The sequence below is a fragment of the Oenanthe melanoleuca genome, chromosome 1A, assembly GCF_029582105.1.
Source record: "Oenanthe melanoleuca isolate GR-GAL-2019-014 chromosome 1A, OMel1.0, whole genome shotgun sequence".
NCBI classification, from domain to species: domain Eukaryota; kingdom Metazoa; phylum Chordata; class Aves; order Passeriformes; family Muscicapidae; genus Oenanthe; species Oenanthe melanoleuca.
In genome coordinates, this window is record NC_079334.1 from 40,690,722 (window position 1) to 40,716,203 (window position 25,482).

Here is a 25,482-nt window from a genome sequence, read left to right on the forward strand (position 1 = left end):
AACACACCCAACAAATAGCTGGACTGTATTCATAGCTTATCATTGATATTCTTAGACTTGTGAGACAGACCCCTGATGAATCTCTGAGGCCAGGCTTCAGGCACTGCTCAGGCAGGCAGGGAAGTGTCAGTCTCCACAGCACTTGGTCTGATCTTTTACCTTGCTGAATTGACATCTCCCTGCTCTGTCTTGTTTTTTGCTCTCAGGTTTTCATAACTCTGTGCTATGTGCATGTGTTTCTCTCTGGAGTCCTTCATCTAGCAACTTCTTAAGCTAATTATTTTATCTCTGTTATTTTATTATAGAATCATAAAATCATAGAATAGTATAGGTTGGAAGGGTCCTTTGCAGATTTTCTAGTCCAAATTTCCTGCCATAAGCAGGGATATCTTCAACTAGATAAGACTCAGAGCCCCATCCAGCCTGACCTTGAATGTTTCCAGGGAAGAGGCATCTTCCATTTCTTTGGGCTACCTGTTCCAGTCCTTCACCACCCTTACTGTAAAAAACAACTTTCCTCATATTTAATCTAAATTAAACCTCTTTTACTTCAAAGCTATTGCCCCTTGTCCTGTTGTCAGGATGAACCATCCCAACTCTCAGTCTGTCTTCATAGGAAAGCTCTCCAGCCTTTGATCACTCTCCTCTGGTCTCCTCCAGTGGTTCCATGTCCTTTGGGGCTGCAGTGCTGGGTGCAGGGTTCCAGGTGGGTCTCAGAGCAGGGGCAGCATCCCCTCCCTGCCCTGCTGCCCACGCTGCTCTGGCTGCAGCCAGGACAGGTCTGGCTCTGGCTGGGAGTGCCCTTGGCTGGGTCATGTCCAGCCTCCTCCAGCAGCACCCTGAGTCCTTCTCACAGGGCTGCTCTGACCTGTCCATCCCCAGCCCGTTGGTATTGATATCCTGACTTGGTGCAGCACATTGCCCTTGGCCCTGTTGAACTCCAGGTTCAGGAGGTTCAAGTGAACCCACTTTCTCAAACTTGTCTGCCAAAAAGCCACTGAGGCCCTCAGCAGACTCAGAAAAGCCCTTTGACAATTTCAGAACATGACACTTTGATTTCAGACAAGTAGCAGCAAACTATCAAAGCCATTTCTTGTTGTTATATATATCCAGATAGTTCTGTATTTAATGCTGAGTGCAGGGAATGTGACAGGACATGTCACTTTGCTCAAACTGAGAGCAATATGGAGAATACTTTGCCATTTCATAAATTGTGTGAGATAGCCTATTTTTGAAGAATTACATATTTTTTTGTTGTCTGACATGTCATGTCTGGCCTTTTATTTTACAGGCCCTGTGAGCAGGGACTCAGATAAACACCTGGGGCAATCATGACTAAAGTGGATCTCTGACTTTGCTGTTTTGTTAGCTGGAATTCTTTGGGGATATGATTCTGTAACCTTAAGGTAAATGAGTGCCTTACCTCCCATTTCAACAGGGATGAGATCAAGATGCATTATACTGCTGGACATAGACAGGCCAGTAAGACATACATAAACTGAAAAGGGACCTCTTATTATCTGTTAGATTTCTCTCAAAATATTGCCTGTACTCAGCACTATTTGGGAAAATATGTTGGCAACTGGCCATTTTAATCCAGTCCTTGTCCAGGTAACTTCTCACTGACTTGAATAGCAAAACCACTTAAAAATCATGGGCTTTGAGGAATATTGCCAGTTAGTAAATGTTTTGTGAAGGAATCATGTGGCTTTTGGAAATATCAATGATTTCCCCAATACAGAGGCTATAAGGTAGATGTTATGAGTAGAGTGAAATTGTATTATGATCCTAAATGATGATTAGTTTTCTAGATTCCTCCTTGTATTTGAGACTCCAGGCACTAAGAACTGTAATTAAATCCATCTTAATAGGTTTCGACATATCTGTCTGACTCCATACTATGGTCCATTTTCCAGAGAAGATTAGGGTAATAACATTTTTTTTTAATATTAAGCTTTCAGATTACCAACTGTTCAGTCTAATAGTAGCATATAATTGAAATTCTCAAGGATCACCTGCTTTAATCACACAGCACATTTGGTTTTTATATTGTCTGAGTGTGTGGGCAGTTGGTACGTCATCACCCAAACAACAATCTCCTTTGCAATGACAGAGAAGTTGCCTTGTCTTGGCACAGTAATGGACACAGTGACTAAGCACAAATGATGCAGAATGTTTGACAGTGTGTGCTATGCAAGAGAACACAGTTCCTTGGAAGTTTTTTTAAAAGTTTTTCTCAGTATTTTTGCTCTGGCATTCTTTTCAAATACATTCCTACATAAGCTCTGATTGTCACTTAAAATAAAAGGATAAAAAGTAAGAAAAAAAGAAGGCATATCAAAGAATTAAAGTCTACTGTAAAAAACACAACAAACTTAGTCCACAGTTTCCTAATACTTGTCTCTGTCTTGAGTGAAACACAGAGATGTAAGAGTCAGTTTCTCAGTATCTGTTAATGATTTGAGTTTGTGTGGCAAGGTTTTAACAGGGGGGAGGTGAGGAGAGGTTACAGGGGTGTCTTCTGTAAGAAGCTGCCAGAAGCTTCCCCCTGTCTGACAATACCAGGAGGCTCTAGAACAACCCACCAGTGGCCAAGTGCAAGCCTGTGACAGCTTGTAACATCTCTTGGACAATGTGCTTAAAAAGGGGGAGAAAAGCCCAATCCCAAATTATTGTGCATATGTAATTGTGGCCAGAAAAGAGTGGAGTGAGAACATGTGGAAGAACAACAGTGCAGACACCAGGGTCAGTGGGGAAGGAGGGGCAGGAGATGTTCCAGGTGCTAGCTGAGGTTCTCCTGCAGCCTGTGCCTGTGGAGCACCATGGCCAGGCAGCTGTGCCCTGCAGCCCAACAGGTCCATGCAGGTGCCAAGATCCACCTGCAGGTCATAAAGATCCACTCTGGAGCAGGCAGATGGACAAAAGTAGTCTGTGACCCCAGGAGAAGCCAGCACTAGATCAGGCTCCCATCAGGGACTGTGGACCCCTGAAGAGAGGAGCCCACACTGCAGCAGGTTTGCTGATAGAGCTTGTGACCCATGGGGGATCCACATGGAGCAGCCTGCTCCTGAAGGAGTGTACCCAATGGAAGGGGACACACACTGGAGAAGATTGTGGAGGATTGTCTCCTGTGGGAGGGACCCATGCAGGAGCAGAGGAGGGACTCCTCTCCCTGGGGAAGAAGTAGTGGCAGAAACAACATGCCATGTATTCCCCATTCCCTGTCTTCCTGTGCCACTGTCAGAGAGGAGGTAGAGCTGGGAAGGAAGGAGGGGTAGGAAAAGATTTTTGAAGATTTTTTTTACTTCTCATTTTGCAGCTGTGATTTTAATTGGTAGTAAGTTCCCTAAGTTGTGGCAGTGTTGCCCATGATGGTAATTGGTGAGTGATCTCTCCCTGCTCTTAAGAGCCTTTGATTTTTTCTTTTTTCTCCCCTGTTCAGTTCAGGAGGGGAGTGATAGAGTGGCTTTTGTAGGTACCTGACCTCCAGCCAGGGTCACACCACCACAGTCTCATAAGATCATCACTAGGTAATCCAAAAGTAGACAAAAATAAAGCAGAAAAAACCCTCCAGGTCATCATTTACTGCAATTAGGTAAATCTGGCTTACATCCTAATCTTGCTGCTGTGAAAATCACCCTTTGACTTGGAGAAGGAAAAGATAACTATTCACAGTGAAGGTGGGGAAAGCAGCCACAGAGTGAGTTGCTTGGATAAATATTTTGGACTGCATTTTTGGAAGCTGGATGTTTGTAAATATCCTCAGTTCAAGAGAGGTCTGCGAGCTACAATTCATACACATATAGGACAAAAATACAGTCTCACACTGTGATCATTCTTTTCAATCATAATGTGAGTAGAGTGCAAGTAGGGCATGAATAGCAACATCTACCAAAGCATGACTGCTCTACAGGGCAGGGGAGAAAACTAATCAGAGGACCAATGACTTCATCACAGGATTCCCTGCTCAGCCCTCCAGAGGACAAAAGTTATGTTCCTGATCACATGCTTATTTCTCCTGGTGAAGAGAAATGCATTTAGGCACAAGAAATGTAATATTTTTCAATGGAATAAAGAGAAAATAATGTTCCATCACAAAAAAAGACTAAGCTGGAATTAATAGAAGGTCCTGCTCAAGGCTTCTGGACAACATATGCAAAGTTTAATTTTGCATGGCCATGAGGAAGGCCATGAGTGTATCTGGCCACGAGGAAGGTCAGATGTGTCTGTTAACAATCTGCATTCTCTAAAGGGATTTTGGGGACCAAAGGCACTAGCAGGCTCCTTAGACAAAATAATACATGGGTGTGGTCTATGCCCAGATTGATTCTTAACTTCTGGCAGTGCTGAATCAAGCTGCCAGCTGTCTCTGATATGTGATATTTGTGGATGAAGAGGAGGGTTCCAGACTCTTGCCTGGGGTGAGCTGGCTTCTCTGAGACAAGCTTTTTATGAGAATCTAAATCTTGCTGCTTTTCATGAAAACTATAACAGCTTTTCAGATCAGTCCCTACCCTTCATCCTTACAATACCTAGAAGTTTTCTATTTCCTTCTTCCCTGAAAGAGTCATGATTGCATCAGTGATAACCACAATTGAATAGCAAGTCAGAGCTCTCAGTGAGGAGAAAGAAAGCAAAATCTGAGTTTATGTTCATCCTCCACACCAGAATTTCAGCCTAAATTCAATCTCTGTTGAAGCATTGCACTAGTGTATATCTCAGATTAGACATCCACCCTTTCTTCTGCTTGGCAAGATTGCAAAGATTTGTCAGCAGCAGCTTTGGAAACCAAGGGCAGATGCCAAGGATATTAGGCAGCAGCTGAATGGTTTGAGAAACTTCATGCAAAGAAAGAAGGAAGATTGTGCATCCCCCAGGCAGACTCTGAGGTGCTTGCTAACTCTTCTCATGGTCTTCAAAGAATCCCTGTTAGGTTATGGAAGTTGCTTTTTGTTTTGTCCTTATCATTAGAGCCTAATGAGGAAGCCTGTGATTAAGGAAACTAGGAGGCAAGCAACACACTTCATGTACTTCACCCAGAAACAAGGTCATGTGCAGATAAAGATGAAACTGATGAGCTTAGAACTAAATGGGAGAATTACTTTTGTTTTCCAGATGTTATTTTTCTGGGTGGCCTCCAGAGCTTTGAAGGGCATTTTTCTCGTAGAGAAGCGTTTTTCTGCTACAGATGGTGCTTTTAACTCTCATAAGTAAAAAAATGATAACAATTCTTAGAGGGGCAGTTGAGTCCTTATTTTCACAGATTTCCATTCACCACTTTGAAATTTCAGGCACAGCAACCTCCCACAAATCTTAATCTTGGCAGTTAGTTGATACAACAAACTTCCAACCAAATTAATTTATTTAGGATATTAATGTATTCATAGGAGGATGATTTTTAGCTGCTAACAAGTTTATGCCTTTAAGACTGCATAGAATAGATAAAAAATATTTTCCATACAATGTGTCTGCTCTTTTTTTCCTGTGACCTACCACTCCCTCCCAAACTTTTGTCCAAACCATTTCTACTTGGCTCTGCCTAGAATCTAATACTTTGAGCCAAGAAAACAAGAAACAACCATGATGAAAAACATGCTCAGGCAAAGTCTTTTAGACTGTGAAAGAATGAACATAGGAAATTACTTAGAAAGAATGTGGTGCCTGGAGAATTAAATTAGAAAGGCTCTGAAAATATATTTTTCCATACAAAAACATTTTGAGAAGAAATAAAATGGTTCATGTGAGGAAGTCACAGTGGTGAGAAGAAAAATTAATTATTTAGACAAAGCAAAAGAAAATCAAAGTAAAATATAAGGGGTCTTTCAGTGTGAGCAATTTATTCATAAATAGACATATGTTCAGAGAGTGTTTGTCCACACTGGATTTGTGTAACTCTATTCTATTTGGCAAGATTTAGAGTGTAAATGAAGAACACATATGGCAGTTTCTTCTCCAGTTCTGTGCAAGCATAGCCCAGAACACAGACCTCATCTTTACCTGGGAGTTGTGCTTGTGCACCAGTGTGAGCCCAGACCACAATGCTCAGATGAGAGCAGAATAATTCTGCTTGTTCTCAAATTTCATCACTTTGTACTGTCTGTATCCAGGCATAATTTCTGAGACCAGGTAATATTGTTTGACAGAGATTTGAATGGTCTATTAATATTTGGCAAATATTTTAAGTCCAGTTTGTAGGCACTAAATTTGATTTTATTCAGGGGGTATGTGATGGCTTTCCTTCAAATTGGTTATATGAAAATTGAAGTTTTCATCAAGAATGCAGCTTGACTGTCCCCTGTGATGCTGAGTTTATGCAAGACACAAATGGAGCAAACTAAAAAGAGCAGATGGCCATACACTAGCTGTTAAGTGAAGAGAAGCATCCCTCAGGTCTCCAAGAGGACAGAGTGCTGTGAGCCCTAGGAGGGGTTAGGAATATCACCTTTTAACTTCTTGTTTGAGATCTCTGAGACTACTCTAACCTGCACACAGTGCTCTGCATCTCCCAGACTCTGCAAAAGTATGGCAATGTGTGTAAATGTGAAATGTTTGGATTGTGATCTTTTAATCCCGTCCCTACTGCCAGTACCAATGTCATCACATCTCAGTGTCATGAGGTGAAAGAGAATAGTTTATAGAATAATAGTTTATAGAATAGAATAGATTTCTAGGGCAAAAAGCAGGGTAGAAATAGAGTGGGTGTGCCCCACAAATATCTTTATGAGGCCCCTTCTTTTCTAGTAGAGAACAAGGATGGTGAAAATTAAATGGTTCTGTAATGCAATGTAATGGTCTTTATGAAATGTTAATTTTAGTATTCTAAATCTCCATTAACATCTGTGGGGATCATGATCTATCAGGGGGAGCAACATCAAGTCAAAGCCTCATTGGGAAAGGAAGAAAGTCACAAATGCCAGCATCAATGAGCAATTTGCCTGAGGGAGGACATAGATGATGTTTCCTCTGGATGTGAAGGGAGTTGAGCATTGATGAGTGAGGCCAGACCTATACAAAAGAAAGAAAACTTGGTCCATTCAAAAGGTTTTCCAAGTCCTTTTTTTACACCCATTTCTATACCAGCACAAGGACTTCACTTTCCAGGAGCTGAACTGCATGTTTTAGCCTGCAAGACCTGGTGACAGAACACTCTCAAAATGTGTTTTTTATTCATGGAGTGGGTTAATACCTTCTTTGGAGAGTTTTATCTGCCCTTTATCTGGTTTGTAGATAGAATTTTTTTGTGACCACTGCCACCTCAACTTTCTCTTCCATGGCACAAAGTCCTTTCTCAACTCATCTTTCCTGTTTTGCATGCTATTACCTTAAGCCTTGTTCTTTAAAAGTCATTACACTTCTGAAAACCATAATACAGTTAAATGGATCTGAAATCAGACTTCCTGTGAAGCTAATCTAGCTCTTCAAATCAAATAATGTTTTTTTTTTCTTATCTTATCCTTTTTAAAAGACTTTTTTAAAGGAATGTCTTGGGCAATCTGGCTTTTAATCTATGGCATGGAAACTCTAGTTTTCTATCTGCAGCTTAAGCTACATCCATAAGTTTTGTTGGTTTTGAATGAAGAGGCAGAAGGAGTCTGTAAACAAAGGAGTTAATGGAGCAATTTCACAGAATATCACATTTTACAGCTTTGGCATTTCCAAGAGCATATTTTTAATCACATGTTTATTCTGGATTAGAAGCATAATTAAAAGGACAATCCCCCTTCCAGCTGAAAGATTATAACTAACAACAATTCAGTACTCATACAGAAGGATGGGTTAAAGATAGAGTAAAATCATCTTTCATTTTGTTATTCTTTGATTAACACATTCCCCTTAGCTCTAATGTGCTTTTTTGTGTCTATGTATGATAGAGTTTTATTATTTTAACAAGGATTTCTGTTTTTCAGCTTGAAAAAGCCTTATGCAATTTCTGATCAGTACACAGCAATTTTTCAGGAATATTTTAATCATCCTTACAACAGGACAAGCTTATGAAAAAATAATTGATTACCTGATTTTTGTCATAGCGAGAGGCTATGGAAATTTACTGTCTTATTGATTAAGGACTTGGGCTTTCTGTACAACACAGGTTCCTTTTATTTCCTGCCTCCAGCCAACACAAGGTACAAGAAACCAGAGATAGTACCATTTGTTCATAGTATCCAACAAATTTATTTTTAAAATCAAGTTATATATTAATTTTTATTCTTATTAAATTCACTAGGAAAAAGAAGGGGATCTCAGTATTTTGTCTCCCTCAAGGAAGCAATTTATACAGTTTGTGTAAAGGGAGTGGACATGCTCTTTTGTTTAGGAAAGGTATTGGTATTGAAGAATCCAGCACCCACCTGAGTCACAAGAACTGGAAAGCACATGTGGTACAGAATGGTACTTGGGAAATCTGAGGCAGAGAAAAGACAAAATTAATAATTTCTGAGTAACTTTCAGAGTGCTGCTAGCTAAGGGGTGGCTGATTCATCTCTCAAGTGCACTCTTTGCTGCTGAGAATGCAGCTCTCAGTTTCAGAAATCCTAGTAATGATTTCAGGTTATTCTGGGCTGTTCTCTTCCCTACCAACGAAACTTGTTCCACACTGTTGTAATCCAAGGAAGCCTCTTGTAATTTGCTTAGACAGTTTTAGACAGGAGAGAGATTCAGAAAAAAATTAACCCAAGTTGAGCATGGGAACATTTCCTCTGCTCTCTTCAAGATCTCATCTCCCCTTACCTCAATTCTCTTCTTTTTTAGACTCAGAGAAGAAAAAAATAGGAATGTGTTCACAGAACATTTGAGTCTGCCCCTACTTTAGTGAATATATATTATCCAATTATAATTCACAACAGAAAAGGTTTGAATTTTCAACAAGTTTAGTAAAAATTACAGAGGTTTATTCTTTGATTTTTTACTGTAACAGTTATTGTAGAATTGGATGGGAAATAATGAATAAGATGTTTGCAAAAACAATTTGAAATATTTCCTAAATTTATTTACTGGAGAAGTAAAATAAATTTACATCACATACACACAGATTGAAATCAAAACTTCCTTCTTTCTGGGGAAATAAATACAAGACCCAGTCATTTCTAGATCTACTTTGTGAGGAAAACAACAACATGATAATTTTGATGTATTGGACTCTGCAGTTTGGAACTGAATACCTGTAAAAGGGACATGGATGAATCAAGAATTCTTCTCATTCCTTCAAGGGGCTGATGTGTTAATCTTACTTGCATAAATAAAATTCTCTGAATAAAGTAAAACCCCAGGGGTGCCATGATGTATTGAATGGGAGAGTGAAAGCTCTGCCTTCTAGCTGGAGTAATACAGCTATTTATTACCAAAGATGATCTTTTATTTTCCTTTTTCCTTTGCCTAAATAATGACTGTAGCCTTCTAGCAAGATGAATAATCAAATGATGACATAGGCATTAATTTCACAATATGGTGGATATGCTGTCCAAGGATACTCCTAAATGTAGCAGTAAAGCTTCCTCCTTCTTCTTTTGCTAAACTGAAGTGAAAACATCTGAGAAATAGCATTGTGTGTGTCTCTACAGATAATTTTATATCCTGGTGGTATTGAAACAGAAGATGAATAAAACAGGATTTTCCCCCACAGAATTTTTATGTTTATAAATGCATAATTAAAAGAAATCTAAGAAATATGTCTATAGTTCTATGGATTAATGGAGGATTAATCCTGCTTTTAAGAAAGTCCTAAAACAAGAGTTTTTCCAATAAAAGCAAATCTTAAATGGCAAACAATAGAGGCTGTAATGGTTCATCCTTCTTCAGCTTCATTATTGCCTTCCAGCTTCCAATCTAAAAGCTCTTAGCACCATAATTACCTCTTTTGGCTTTTGCAAAATGTCATGGCTCCTGTTTAGCCAATGGATCACATCACACGAGTCTGCAGCTTCACTTTTAAATTCAATATTAATAGCTGAAATGTCTGACAGGCTGAATTATAAGCTTGGCAACAAACTGGTATCCTTTTTCACCTTTCCTGGATTTGCTGTTATTTTGGGAAGCAAGGAGATCTGCAGCCACATATATCTGGATTCAAAGATATGCCTACTAAGAGTGATCTTAATTTAAGTCATCCACACCCTTTTTGAGACATCTAAACATATACTTGTCACTTTGTTACACTGTAATTAATCATTCATAGCTTTTGTATGCATGGTGGCCTCAAATACAGAAGCACAGTTTGAAGGCAGAGGTTAAATGGCATTAAATAAACTGTTGTATCTGAATAGAAAGAAAAAATTTCCAATGACACATCTCATATGAAGATTAAAAAGAATATGTCTATTTTTCCCAGCTGCATCAAGTAGAATATAAAATAAATTTTTTGCCAACAAAATTGTTATTCTCCTTATATTCAACATTTCATTCCACTGGTTTGCTAGGGCTCTGACTTCCACTCTTCCTCTTTCCCCCTAACATTATGAATTTTTTCTGAGTCCCTCAGAAAGTTATATTACCTCTGTGCAATTAGCAACCCCAGGTTTAAAAATTGCTCAGTGGTTTGTGATCTGTACAAAAAATCTGTAAAAAAATACAATTTTATGCTAATATTCGAGAAAAGATAAGATTAATAAGGTTAAATCATCCAAGGAAAAGCCCATTTATTAATGGAATAAAACTGAAATCACACGCATGCTCTACTAGAGAACTATTGGGTAAAAAACTCACATTATTTTTTAGATATTTATGGACAGTAACACTCTGATAAGGAATGTGACTGGAATTGGGAGTTTATCAAAATATTTGTAAAAGCATCAGGTGATTGCTCCATACCTGGAGTTCTGCATCCTGCTCTGGGGTGCTCAGCACAGGAAGGACATGGACTTGTTGGAGTAAGTCCAGAGCAGGATAATTAGAGGGATGAAACTCCTCTCCTGTGAGGAAAGGCTGAGAGAGATGGTTTTTTCTCTTTACTTTTATTCTTATGGAGGGTAGAAGGATGTGTGTTTTGCTTTGTTTTCCTTGTTTGAGATTCTGAGTCTCGGAGTTTGATCATCTGGATGCTGATCAGGCTCAGCAGTTATGAAATCTAGGATGTTGAGGAGCTTGATGGTGTAGGAACATGGTTTATAATGTGAAGAAGTTTTATAGGCACTCTCATTTCCCAGTGATACCCTTCAAAATTTGAAATTTTATCAGTTAAAAGAGGGTCTTTACAGCTCAGATTGAGAAGATGAGTCTAATTTTCTAACATCTTCAGTTCTGAGATCCAGTCTAAAAAAATCGTTTTGAGCATTATTTTAAAAGAACTCTAAAAAAACCTTCAGCTTTGTAGCTCCTATAGTTAAAAAAAAGTGTTAAAACTCTTCTTAAAATAAAAGTGAAAACTTTCTATGCAGTTATCTTTTATTAATTTATGAAAGGGGCTTTGTTGTCTAAAGAGTTGAAAAATTAATTAAAATAATATTAAAAATGTATGAATTAATTTATATTTTGTGCTTAGATGAATGAAGTACTTGTAGCGTTGTTTTAAACTTAAAAAAAAAAAATTAATTCATCAAGACACACATTAATATCGATCCTCATCAAGGAAACTGCTTTTAAAATTTTTCCTGAGCTGCTTTTCCCCAAAGGTACTAATTGTCTTCAATTTTGCAAAGTTTTTGCAAATGGAAATGGGAAAACATTATACTGTTGCCAGGAAGTCTCTTCCTTACACTTTGAAAAGATATGAATTCATGATTACCATGAAGAGTCTGGGTGGGTGTTTAGTAGGAATCTGCTTATTTGTGAAAATATTGCCTCTGAGATTATGTTTTTTTTGGCTTAAGGAGTTGATGGAAACCAAGCTTGCTGGTTTCATGTTTATCATGAAGCCCTAATAAGAAAATAGTAATTTGACATGACAAGTTCAATGTTTTCATATTTAACAGTGTCTACTCAGACAGGTAAGCCTTTTAGGCTCAGTAAGATATTTTCTCATCTGGCTGCACATTCAGTCTCTAATTTTTATTTCCTTGTACACTTCAGCTTTCTTTAAAACTGGAACCATCCTTTTCTCTGAATTTTGGACTTTAACCTCAGGACAATAACAGATTGTCAGTCCATACTAACTAAGGGTGTCTCTGGCTGGTATCAGAGGAAAATGCACTGACTCAGATGCAGCTTTAAGGTCATGGTCAGCTCGTGCTACAGGCCAGCAGGAAAGATGCTGAGACTGATGATCTTCTGTGTGTTCTACACCTGTTCTCCAGGGCAGGCTACCTGCCTGGGTCAGGGAGCAGGCTTGAGTCACAGAAGCACACCTCACTTTGACTGTATGTCTTTCCTTGGCATTGCCATACCTCTGAAGAATTATTGTGCTGGCTTTGCATCCCTCTGTGACATGACAACCTGTTCCTCACTGCTATCACAGCCTGAGTCATGTCTACCAGACATTTAGTTGACTAATGGGGACAAATTGCTGCCTTAGCAGTCCAGTGACCAAATTCTTCTGTGAATTGAGCCTTTGGGCAATATAGAAAGCAGAGTAAAAAGTCATAGATGCAGTTGGCTGAAATGGTCTCCCAATGTCAAACCACTTCCTCATTTGGAAATTGTGCTCTTTGTGTTACAATAGTTTGCATTAGTTCACAAACCATTAAAGTTGTATCACTTAGGCATTTTTAAATGTCAGATGAAAGTAGATGCCTGTGTGTGACACTCAAGCAGTTTGTTTGTACTTGTATTTTTGTTTTTTAAGTAACCAGAATGATCATTTTATGTTGACAAGATAGTTGTTGATTAAGCTCAGCCATGAAGTAACAGATCCAGAAAAGACGAGATGACAAAAAGTTTAAATCCCTAGCAGAAGGCTGGATAAAGCCTTTTTACTGTCTGAGATATATTTGTGAGTTAACTAATTGTGAAGGGATAATAAATGATTTAATTATTTCCCATCTGTTAGTAATTCAATTAGATCTTGCTCAGTTTGCATAGCTGCAATCCTTTCATTACTGTGCTTTGCATTCCCTACCAAGTCTGAAGTCCCCAGAGTTAGCTATGCTATCACCCTCCAAGGTAAAGAGGGGAAAGTGATAAAAAAGCATTTTTTTCCTTTAAATACATCATGTCTGTATTACCATTGCATTTCCAGCATATTTTTAACATAATAAATACTGCATTAATTTAGTTAGGGAAATATAGTTGATTTAGTTGGGGTAAGCTGAAACAAAACAACAATACCTGAATTGGTTTTTGGAAAAAATTATTATAGAAAAAAATTTGTTGAGAACTTCGAGGTGAAGATTTAACCATACACAAAGTACACTTAAAAACAGTTATTCTTAGAGTAAGGACATAAAACTAGACAGCTAAAGACAGGGAGTGACTTACTCCACATATATGGTGAATACACAAGGTATACTCTTCCACATTTTAATGAGAATAATTCATGCTATTTTTGTCAGACAAAGAAAAATCCATTATTTTGCCTTTATTTCTAACTGAAAGAAAGAACCTTAGTTTAAGAGGAAAGATAAGGTGAAGAATATTTAGCTCACGAACTTGTCATTTGCTGCTTGTCATTTGATGCCAGGGAAAGAGGAGGAGGAGGTTGTCCCTGCCCCTACCTTGGCTGATGTGTTCCTTCAGCCCAGAGAGCAAAAGCAGGGGTAAATCTAACTGTGAATTGTGGATGGTTGGGCAATACTCACAGTTAACATTCTCTGCTCTGTGCTTGTAGTGTGCTGGTTTTGGCCAAGGTAAGTTACTTTTCTTTGCAGTAGCTGGTGTAAGGCTGTAATTTGGATTTGTGCTGAACAAGGGTTGGTAATACAGGGATGTTTTTGTTATTGCTGAGCAGGGCTTACACAGAGCCAAGGCCTTTCCTGCTTCTCATACTGCCACACTGGGGAGGAGACTGGGGGTGCTTGGGGGGTTGGGAGGAGACAAAACCTGGACAGGTGACCCAGACTGACCACAGAGAGATTCCAGACCATGTGAGAGCATGCTCAGTGTGTGCAGTGTGGGGAGGAGAAGAAAGGGGGACGTTTGTAGTGATGGAGTTTGTCATGCCCTGTAACCATTACATGTGATGGAGCCCTGCTCTCCTGGAGATGGCTGAACACCTGCCTGCCTTGCAAAGCAGAGAGTTAACCCCTTGTTTTGCTTTGCTTGTGTGTGCAGCCATTGCTTTCCCTATTAAAGTGTCTATCTCAACCCACAGCTTTCTGGCTTTTACCTCCCTGATTCTCTCCCTAATCCAGTTGGTGGGTCAGGTGCAAGTGGCTGCAAGGGGCTTGGCTGCTGGCTGGGGTTGAACCACAATGTGTAGGAAATGGGATTTATATTTCCCTCCTTAACTGGCCTCTGGGGATGGATGAGGAGAGGTTTCTAGGAGGTTCAGGTGGTATTTTCCTCTATTGTTCTCTCCCTGCCTCCCTCCCTCCTTTCCATCCTCTTTCCCTCTCCCTCTCTTGCTCTCTCCCTCCCTTTTTCCCTGCCTCCATCCTTCCCAAACAGCAGTCAGACCTCCAAGGGCAATTTCTCACAATTCAGCATTACTGGCCTCTTCTCTCTGAACCCCAGTTCTAGACTAGAGGAATACCCAACTACCTAACTCCCACAAGAATCAGATAAAAAAATCAGAAATCCCCTGAGGACTTTGGCTGCATTCAACTGAAATAAGGAAAACTCTTTTCTAGGCAAAAGAAAACATGAATGGGCTGAAAATTAAGGAATTCTTCACTAGCATCCACGTCTCAAATATTCTTAAGAGAGAAGAGATTTTAAAAGCATTTTGCCTGTTTCCTCTGCCACTCACTTAGCATAATTAGTCAACAACTTTGTACTTCACTTTGTTTTACATTGTCACTTTAAGCTGTTTAAGAAGCTGTCTCCTCTTGCCCTTGCTAAGGTACACTAATTAATTGGGTGACCTAACTGCATTTTTTACACAATCATATTAACTCTTGGATTAATGTATTTAAGCCTAAGTAAACCAAACAGATTTTACCTTTCTTTCAAGCCAACTGTCTTTTGATATTGTATTTGCCTTTGAAATTATGCAGCAAGTTCTCCTGGAAGGGCATAAGGGAAAAAAAAAATCATTATAATCTTTTTCAACTCTATGGCTGCTCTTCCCTCAGATATGAAGAGCCTCAGGTGACATGACTTGGGCCAATTGTTTCACTTATCAAAAATAGGTAACATAAGCCCTCAACAAATCTGTGTGCATGGTTGTTTTTGACCTCTTATTGAGCTCTTGTCAATTGTGACTTTGACTCACAGTCCTATATTAAGAGGTTTGAGAAATATTGCTTTGCTGTGTCAACATATTGACACAGTTGGGGTTTTTTCAGCACTATATCAACAAGTTTATGTTTTTCTGCCCTGATGATCTAACCCATAAAAATATAGCACCAGCCAAAGGACAACAGCAAGGAGTATATTTCTTTTTTCCTCTTTTATGTCATTTTACTCATGCTGAACATCAAAAGTTTTAAACTCCATGTGAGCCCTGTAGACTTTAATGCTGAAAGACAATTTCTGCCCATGTGGTCATCTGTAAATACATAACTATTCAAAAAGTAAGCACATACACATTTTCTACTCTGGTGATCCCACTTAACACCATGTGAAGTGGCATTACACCCTCTGAAAATCCTTGTTGAAGGATATTTCATTGCAGAGAAGCTTTGGAGTGAATCGTAATTTGTAATTGTAAATATGTGCCAAAATTGTAATTTTTTTAATCTCATCTTTTTACCCCCAGGGCACAGAAAGAGAAGGGACATGTGCTGGGTCAGAGTGGCTGTTTAAGGCTCACAGGAGTGTGATAGAAGCCTCAGTTCAGTAATATACATTGGATATGAACCATCTCTGCTTTAACATATAGTGAGATTGATCAGTCCTGGGTCTTGGAGCAGGGAATTGTAAATGGCTCTTTGCCACCTCTCTTTATCACAGAAAACAAAGGAAAGCTCAGATCCAGTGGAAAATCAAGGCAAGACCATATCATGATAAATGCAGATATCATTCCATATTTACAAAGGGAAAAATAAATGAAAAGGACAAATGTGCATCCAACATATAAACAGAATAAACATTTTTATATGATAAGCTACCAAGCCATTTTCATTAATTAATTATTTAATTACTTTACTGTATATTTGGCTATTATCTTTCTCCTTTCTACTCACTTTGGACTTAGTGTTCCAATTTTCTGATCCACCTCAAATAAACAGAAATCCACTATTAGAAAAAAATGCATCTAGTGATTGTTGAAGAAGTATTTACTGTGTTCTTGAAATATACTAAACCCTTTGTCCATGTGCAGCCAGGAGAATATTTGAAATGCATGTTCAGGAAAAGCTTTTAGCTGGAACTCTTTTCCAATTTTTTAAAACATGACTGCTGGAGGCTGTTGGTATTTTATTGCAGGACATGGGTTGGTCCTTCAGAGCTGCAAAGTACTGCAAATCTGATGTCATACCTATGCAGAAAAATCACACACACTGAATAAAGTACCTTTTTTAAAAAAACACTTTTATTCTTATATATTATATATATATATTATATATATATTCTTATATAGTCTTATATATACTTATCCTGGTTCCAAGAAATACCTATTTCAGTGCACAACAATGAAATAAAATAGTGAGCCACAAATTTGTTTATCAGTGGTCAGAGGGCAGCTCTTTGTTTGTCACCCAGCTTAGCTCCACAGTGGGATGTGCCACTTATTTTATTTTATTTTATTTTATTTTATTTTATTTTATTTTATTTTATTTTATTTTATTTTATTTTATTTGTAATTATTTACTTTTTGAAATATAAAGGGCCCTTGCCCATTTTCAAGCTACATGTTTGAAAAGCAGGATAACACCTCTGAGAAAGAATGACCAATCATAAATTATTCCTGTGAAATATGTCTTGCATTCTTTGTTCTGCATTTCTCAGGAAATGAATATTCCTGCAAGCACTTAGTGTCTCGTCTAAAACAAACAAACAAGCAAACAAAAGGCCAGAATGGCTTGACAAAGCTTCTGCCAAACTCAGCTGGTATTAAACTTGCTATTAAGAAGTATAAGCTGCAAATTCCTCTGCTTATGAACTTGAGATTGTGCTCTGGTCCAGTCAAAACAGACTTTGTTTACACTGATTTAGTGGCCTTATGAGATTGCCTGGTTGCTTGCCTGAGTTCCCTCAGCAGGTGAAATTACTTGCTGAGCTGCACAAAGTCATGCTGGGGAATAGCTGTGCCATGTCTTGCCAGTATTTATTTAATGTTGTGTTACTGCTTGAAAATGAAAAGCATTTATTTTTAAAACATAGTCCATGTGATTAAGACCTATAAAAGCAAAGGAAAAGGCTGGGCAACAAATGAAACTATAACTTACATGCTGGTTTTGATGCCATTGTTTCTATTGCTTCAACAGCAGCTGCCTTTGTGGTTTGGCAAACCACAGAGTATGATAGTTTTACATCCCTCCCTTTCTCTAGTTACAGGCTCCTCTCTAACTGCTGATGTGCTGGCTCATTAAAACCTGTGTACCATGAACTGCTTTTGGATTTCAAGGGCAGGAGATGGCTGAGAAGTCATGTATCAGGCATGACACCTGTATCTGGAGGTCTTTAGGAGCCATACATCTCCCTGGGATTGGTATAAAGAATGGTACAGGCACCTGACTTCCACATCTCTGTATATCCCAGGGGACTGAAACTTGTTTGTTTGTGCTAAAAGAGCAAATACAAGCCTAGCAAGGATATTACTATCCTTGCTCTGAAGTGCTTACATTAAAACAGAGTCTCATTCAGGTAATTAGTGTAGATGTTAAGTAATTATGGCCCTAGTATCAATACTCTATCCCAGGAAAAGAAAAAAAAAAACAACCAGCCTCCAACCAGACATTGTACTGCAGATCACAATCATCTGAGCCTGGAAGTTCAGCCACTTTTGAATACACTGTATTCAATATGTATTATATTAATAATATATATAGCAATATAATATGTATTACTGTACTCTCCTAAACTTGAGGATGTCCCAAGACATTGTTTAAAATTTGCTAAAGTTGAGACAAATACCACCCAGTCTTCTTTCCTCCTCCACCAAGCAAATCGTTGTAGGAGGTTGCCAAGTCACAGATGACATTCTGTTCATAAATTCATGCAGGCTACTTGCAAATACCTTCATGTCCTCCATGTGTTTGGAAGCTGGTCCCAGGATTATTTGGTCCATCACCTCTCTAGGGCCTGAAAAACAGCTGACCAGCCTGGATCTCCCTGGATCCTCCTCCCTGGCATTTTTGAATGACATTTGCTTTTCCTCCAGTCTGCAGCATCCTCTCCCATCCATGTTATCCCTAAGCTCTATTTTTTAACTTTCTTTCTGAAAAGTTAAATTTAAAGTACCAGTGTCAACACTGAGCTTCTGTTCTAGTTCTTTCTTCCTTCCTTCCTTCCTCTCTAGCAGAACAGGTCTTTCTTCATAGTAGTTCTTTCTAAGTCATTCTTTAGCTGCTTCAGACCAACCTGTTGAGCAGACTCAGCTGGAGTGATGATGACAGAAGGTGCAGGGTGGCTTAATACAATACCAAAGTTACAGCTATAGCCTTGCTTTTGTATTCCCATTCCATAATAGCCACTCATACATCACAAAGGGTCCTGATCTTCCAGGTTCCTTTCCCAGAGTGGCACTCTGTCATTTCAGGACTTTTGGGGTAAACAAGCTGTATTGGTGTGTATACATACACATGTACATACAGCTGAAGTGCTTTTCTTCTCTTTAGACTAAGCACTTTAAATTGTAATGTGAATACTGGGAGAAGTTCTGTGAGCCTCGTTTTGCAACTCCTATGAACTACTGCTGTCTACTATATGCCTCTGTCTATATAAATATTATTGACAGGCAGTGGAAAATACACTGAAAATTACTGCCTGCATCACACAAGGGCAGTGTTCTAGATGGTTGAATCTTTGCTATTGTGCCCCAAAGCAAAACCTCAAGCTTTTAAAACGACAGATCTCTAGTTGTGGCACAATTCCATGAAAAGATGCAAACATGAAACTCACAATAAACCCTGAATAATATGCAGCTTAAGCCTCACACAGAGTGAATCCTAGCTCACTTGCCAAAGAAAACAACACAGGAGAGTGATAGATATGCCAGTATTCCATGATTTTGAGGACAAGTGCAAATTCTATTGACATAACTAAAAGGCTGTTATCTTTAACCTGCAGCCTTGGGTGCTGTCAGTTATCACCACCTGCTGTCTAAATATTAAAGTTCTTAAGGATGGAATATTTGAAGAGCATATCTGTGACAGGAAGGAAAATAGTAACAACAATGGTGGCAATAATAATACAAACATAATAAATGACAGGAAAAAGCATATTCATGTGGAAGCTGAAACTTTGTCATGTGTAAGAACCTCTCTTCCCACAAAAAGAACAAATTGCAAGAGGCTGAAGGTTTTCAGATAATCTGCTTTAGGGTGGATTGTCTATTTATGTGCTAGACAGAATACCTTTATTTTCCTCTATATGTTTTTTCCAGTGCGTTTGAGAAGATTTTACTTTTAAAAGTGTTTCTCATTTTTTAAATCAAAAGCAAAGGAAGTAAAAGAAACAAAGATCAGGGATTTGATATCCCTAATAGGAGAGAAATATCCTGTTTTCAGTAAAACTGTATGAAATCAGCTGTTAGAATTTAACTTTATGGCTGCAGCATTGCAAGGGCATGAACAAAGCTGAGTGGCTGATGATGGTTTCCTTAGATTTTTTTTCACCTAATCACACTCACAATACTAGGGACTTCTGTCATTGCATGAGCTGGCAGAATTTAGTGACTACCCAGAGAAACACCTTCTGGAGATCTGTTGTCAGAACAACATTCTTAGCAAATCAATGCAACTAACAAAATAGCTTTGCTCCTCACATATCCAAAAGCTTTTTTGCAGTTTGTATCTCTATCTCTTTCATTTTAAATCTGGCAATATTGCTATTAAGATGCAGAATAGACTTTTCAAGGATTGTAGTTTCCTCTAAATTTCAATGGCCAAGAGAATTGCATTGTTTATTTCATATGAGGCTGGGAAAGCTAAGAAGGCTACATACAAGTTTATCACTTGCATTTTCACAGCATATTTTTGCTTCAAATTCAGTGATCCATTTAGCTGCAGTAGAAGGTCACTGTTACTAATTTACTCTCATTCATTGGTCTCAGTGACAGAATTTAATTATTTCAGCCTAGTTCATAGTGGGAGAGCAGCTGCAGTGCTTAAAACACTGTAATGAAAACCAGTAAACCCTCACCTTGTCTCAGCAAAAGACCAGGAAAACAGCAGTTAAACTTATGGTCTGTCATCTCAACTCCAAAAAAGCCATGTGCATTACCTTAATAAAACAGAGAATTCAGCTGTTTTACAGCTGTGCATTGTTCTTTGTGTTAGAGCTGCCACTCACCAACATCAATGAAAGCCTTCCTAAAATTTGAGGAAGATGTTATATTGAGTGGTGTAAGTATAGAGAATAAGGGATTTTCTAAAACAGCTTCCACAGTCTTTTAGATAAGGCTTGCAATGCTTTTGGAGGCAAATGTGGTCTCACTCAGTGTAGAAAGGACAGCACACTGAAGCCAGTGAGAACTGTGTGGATAATAAACTGGACACAGCACTACCAGAGAGAAGGATCTGGCCTATTGATTCATTCTAGGGTGGCTAGTAAAATGACAGGAAATGTAAAAGAGCAGCAAACTCTTCTTCCACATAAACAGAATAGCATGCTACATGGCCTGGTTGCACTGAATAAGGAAAAGACAAAAAAGCCCTCCAGAAAACAGGACAGACATAAGGCATTCCTGGCTAAAGGAACTGGCTCGTCAGCCTGGCCAAACTCAGCAAGTCAGCTCAGGTTCAAATCCAATAAATGTTCCACGGTGTAGTTACCCACCTTAATAAACTCTTGTTCTATAGTCTTCCGTGCATTTTGGCAGAAAAAGGAAAGATAAAACCTTTGTGCTGGAGCACTTCTGCAGGAATTCCTTGTGCAAACACAGAGTTCTCTGTGAAAAGTCCCTTTCACTTTCCTTTTCCAGAAAAACCTAATTTAAAGTTCCTGAATAACATTAAACATGTTAAAACAGAAGGCCTGTCCTTAATTCTTTAATTGTGTTCTTATTGAAGATCTAGATGGAAAACCCATTGCCATTGCAGAAAAGAGATATTATTGGAGATCTTTATTGAAAGGATGCATTGCAAATGAAATTGTATGATAAGAAAACTGTTCGTCACAACAAAGTTGCTAGAAAGTGGTTTCAGGCATTTCCAGGACTACTTTAAGAAAAGTAATTCTAAAGTAAGACAATGAAATATTTGAGAATATATTTGTAATAGTATTACTACATTTACTGTCTTTCATATGTGAATAGAATTTTTAAATTTCCAGTCCCTCAGGAACTGTTCTTTTATAACACTGTAAAAATTCTGTTCATAATTTGTTGTCAGGATATTTGACAACTTATTAAAATTCATAGAGTATCTACCTTTTCACTCATGGGAAAAACTGTTCCATTTTATCCTAGATGTTTTGACATAACAAATAATTCACCTGCTTTTACACAAAAATATTAAATGTTCTGTAAACAATAATTACAGACTAGACTATGTAGGTTCTCCTTATTCACAGAACATACTAATAGACTAATATTTGCAGTATGGTCTTTGATTAACTGCATTTGTCTTCTGGATTAGTTATCATCAGTTGCCCATGAATGAATTTAAACTTTCAATATGGCCATTCACACAATAGAAAAGACTTTTTTTCTTCCTCACTTGCTTACTGTTTCTGGAAACACCCACACTGTTCAAGCTTGGAGTTTTGTAGGTCTAATTTTACAAACTGTAATTTCCAAATTTATCTTATTAGTGCAAGACATTTGTGCCATTGGAATAGAGATTTAAGCAGTTCTGTTATCTTCAAAGGGGTGCATGTCTGGAGTATAGATATTTTGGAACAGGCACATAATTTCACAGTCTCAGAAATGAGTGAATGCCTTCATGACTGCAACTGAATAAGGTGAATTTCTGTTAATCTGTTATTGTAATTCTCACTAATTAAAATGGAAATTATCACTTTTTATCGTGGACCATCAGATTAATTTCGAACACCTTTGGGGAGAGGCACTTTCTTTAAATAAAGGTTATTAAAAAATATTCTTAAAACCTTTCTTATCAGAGTTTCCCCTAAAAATGGGGATTCATGGCTTAAAACTAAATTTCTGGAGTTTTATCTCACTTAACCAAGACCTGAATCCATCATATATGACACCAAAAAGTCACAGGTGATTGATAACTCTCTGATTTGGGAGTGTCCAAGTACTGTGTTTAGTAAGGAGTATTAAGACAAATCACACCTTTTGCTGTGGTAAGATAAATATTTACTTTGAAAGTGCAGTGAAAAATACATGGCTTTGTTTCATTCAAAAATCTCTTAAGTTGAAGAAAAGAAGACTGAGATGGCTATTTTATGTTAACCTGATAACAGCACTGGACAAGAAATAAAACACTTTGTACTAAATAGTGAACCAGAAAGACTGAAGCACTAGGCAAAGCTCCACTCATTTTAAGGGAACAATAAGTATTTTGATTGCTAGGGAGTTAGCAATATGACATTTATCCTTTACCCATCTTCAGACCACATTTTACATGTACAGTTTATAGTCATAAGGGAGATCCAAATGAAAAAGGGTGCTCTGGATACTTTTGTCTTCACTTGTCTGAAATCAAATAACAACTCTCATCAGCATATCATGTTCTGGCCTTGCATCCAGCTCCATTCTTTCTTTCTTTCTTTCCCCATATGGATAATGTCTGGCCAGGAAGGAAATTACTACATTTTCAGCTACAGGAATGAAATCTGGGCTAATGGAAACTTGGTTGAGTTACCTCCTGCAAGTTAATGACTAAAGAAAGCTTTGCAGGGGGATGTCCAGTAAAAGCCATAACAATCTAAAATAGCAGCAGCTCTGGGATCTGAGGGTTAACACTGTTTGAAAAATAGAGATAAAGGATTTGAAAAATAAAGCAGGTTTCACCTTTATTAACCTGTTGTGGTCTGTTCATCAATGAGGAGTCTCAGAAGCCCCACTGAGACAATATGTTTGTTAGGGAGTATTCAGGAAAATAGTTGAAAACTGCATTTGAGGGGTCACAGTGTCCCTTCTCAGATGCCACTGAGAATTGTCACCTTCCAATATGGACACACTCACCATACTTTTGTTCATACTTTTGTTTAGTTCAAGTTGCCTGTACACAACACAGAAATTTCCTGCTTCTTTGATTTTTCTGCACTTATTACTGAAAGAAGAGATGAATTTGTGACTTTGTTGGATGTAGGGAATGTCTAGAAGAGAAAAAAATAGGTGTTTCCCAGCAGCTACATGAAAAATAAATAATAACCAAGTTGAAAAGTTCAGCCAGACCAAACAATTTCAATTCATTCAATGTATCTAATTTGAATTTGCATAAAATGTATTCTTATACCTTGGGATTTATATTTGAAATTTATTAATATATGATTTACAATCTCCTTTGATTTCAGAAGAAACCAATCTTGGTGTGGCCTCTTTCTCTTGAACAGATCAAGATCATCCTAATGTGTTGGATTAGCCACTTGGAATGGCAGTGTTTTAACCAATTAGAGTATAATATCACAATCTGTTTCAAATAGAAAATTCAGGAAAGTTAGTATATTTCCTTTTCAGACATCTTTCTGTTGTCTGATACCTCTTTTTCCCACCTGACCACACAAACTTAGAAGTAACTCTCCAAATTGTGTTAGTGCATTATTTGGTCTCTTCCATGCTGCCTGCAGGGATTAGCTGAGGTGGCAGAAATTGTAATAAAATTTTATACCATTAAACGTGCCATGAAGATCAGATGTAAAAGTCCTGCTGATTGTCACACATTTAAGCACTCATTCATAAGGAAGCCCACTACTGTGCATATGTGGGACATGATTTTTTGCTGTGCCAAAAGTGAATCTTCATGCTATTGGATTGCTGCATTTCCCACTGCTCAAAATCTATTCTGAATGCTCGTGCCAGAGAGCTCTCTCTGTGGAAAATGCACATCTTCAGTTCAAGTCAAGGGGTCTGACTTGTACTCTACTCCTGATTCTTTGGCAATTTGGAGCCAATTTTTTCTTCATCACCACAAATGAATGAGGGAAAGATTGCAGCACTAATTTTTCTTTCAGTGTGATGTTATGAAAGAGGTAATAAATGGCAAGAGAAGGGAAGAAGAAAACAAACCAGACACTCTGCAAAGATAAATGTAATATCCCCTTCACCCTCAAGAAATGAAATTATTCTGACAGGGTCAGAGATTCTGCTTGGCAAACCATCTTAAATTAATTACCTGCCTGACATTTTAAAGGAAGGTTTCAGATCGTAAATTTAACCCAGACAAAGCATTCTTTTTAATCTTGTCAGTATGCAAACTACTTTGCTCTGCAGTCTGTGAATTATTTATCAGAAAAGCGACCCCAAAAGGGTGAAAGGAAAATCGAGAGTATTTGATCTTGGGTTCTGCAGGCTGATGTACTTCTCTACCCTAGATCTGTACAGTTGCATAAATTCCTTTTGTTTGATGTTGCTGATGCATTGCTCTCACACTGTGCTTCTCTGAAGCCTGAATAATTTTTTTTTTTCATTTAAATTACTTTTAAAGCAGTGTCCCAGTGGAGAAATGTATCTACTTTCCAGGGAGAAACAAAAGTTAAATAAAGGGGACAAACTCACCTGTCTTTGTTTTATGTCTTTTCATTAGCAAAAGCATGCAGTATTGATGGCTGTTGGTTTTTTTTCTCCTGCACTTGTGTGAAAGTACAGTCTGTAATAGTAACTAATCTACAAAGGCTGATTTTTTACTTGTAAACTGCAGAAAAAATTAATTCTGTAACAGTCTGTGTAGCAGTAATGATGGAGGGTGCTCACCTGCAGTAAAAATACCTTGAAAGTTGTGAATCCAGAATCCAGTTTTGAATATAGCTTTCTGGTTTGCTTGTTTTTTTTAGTTCTTTTTTGTTGTTGTTGTTGTTGTTGTTGTTGTGGTTTTTTTTGTTTATTTTTTGTTTTGTTTTGTTTTGTTTTTTTTACAAAGTCACTTAATTTTATTCTCCTTTTTATTCTTTCATTTTAAATGAAGCCTAGACAGCTTCTAATTTCCTCTCTCTTGGTCTTTTTATGTTGCAAGTTTATTTATTCAACAGTATTTCATTCAGGCTTTACTATTACTGCAGAAAGAAAAGACCTCTAAGTGCAATGTAGAAGGCATTGTAGAAGGGATAAAAAAAAAATCAGAAATAATAGCCTAATACCTGGTCTTGTCTAATGCTGGACCTTCTTTCTTAGTCACTCTGGATTTCTACATGATTCTTTGAAGACACCAACCAAGTTAGCATCTGATATCTAGAAGAAAGTCAGATTTGGAAAATCATCAGGGAATAAAACCCCATTAACCAATT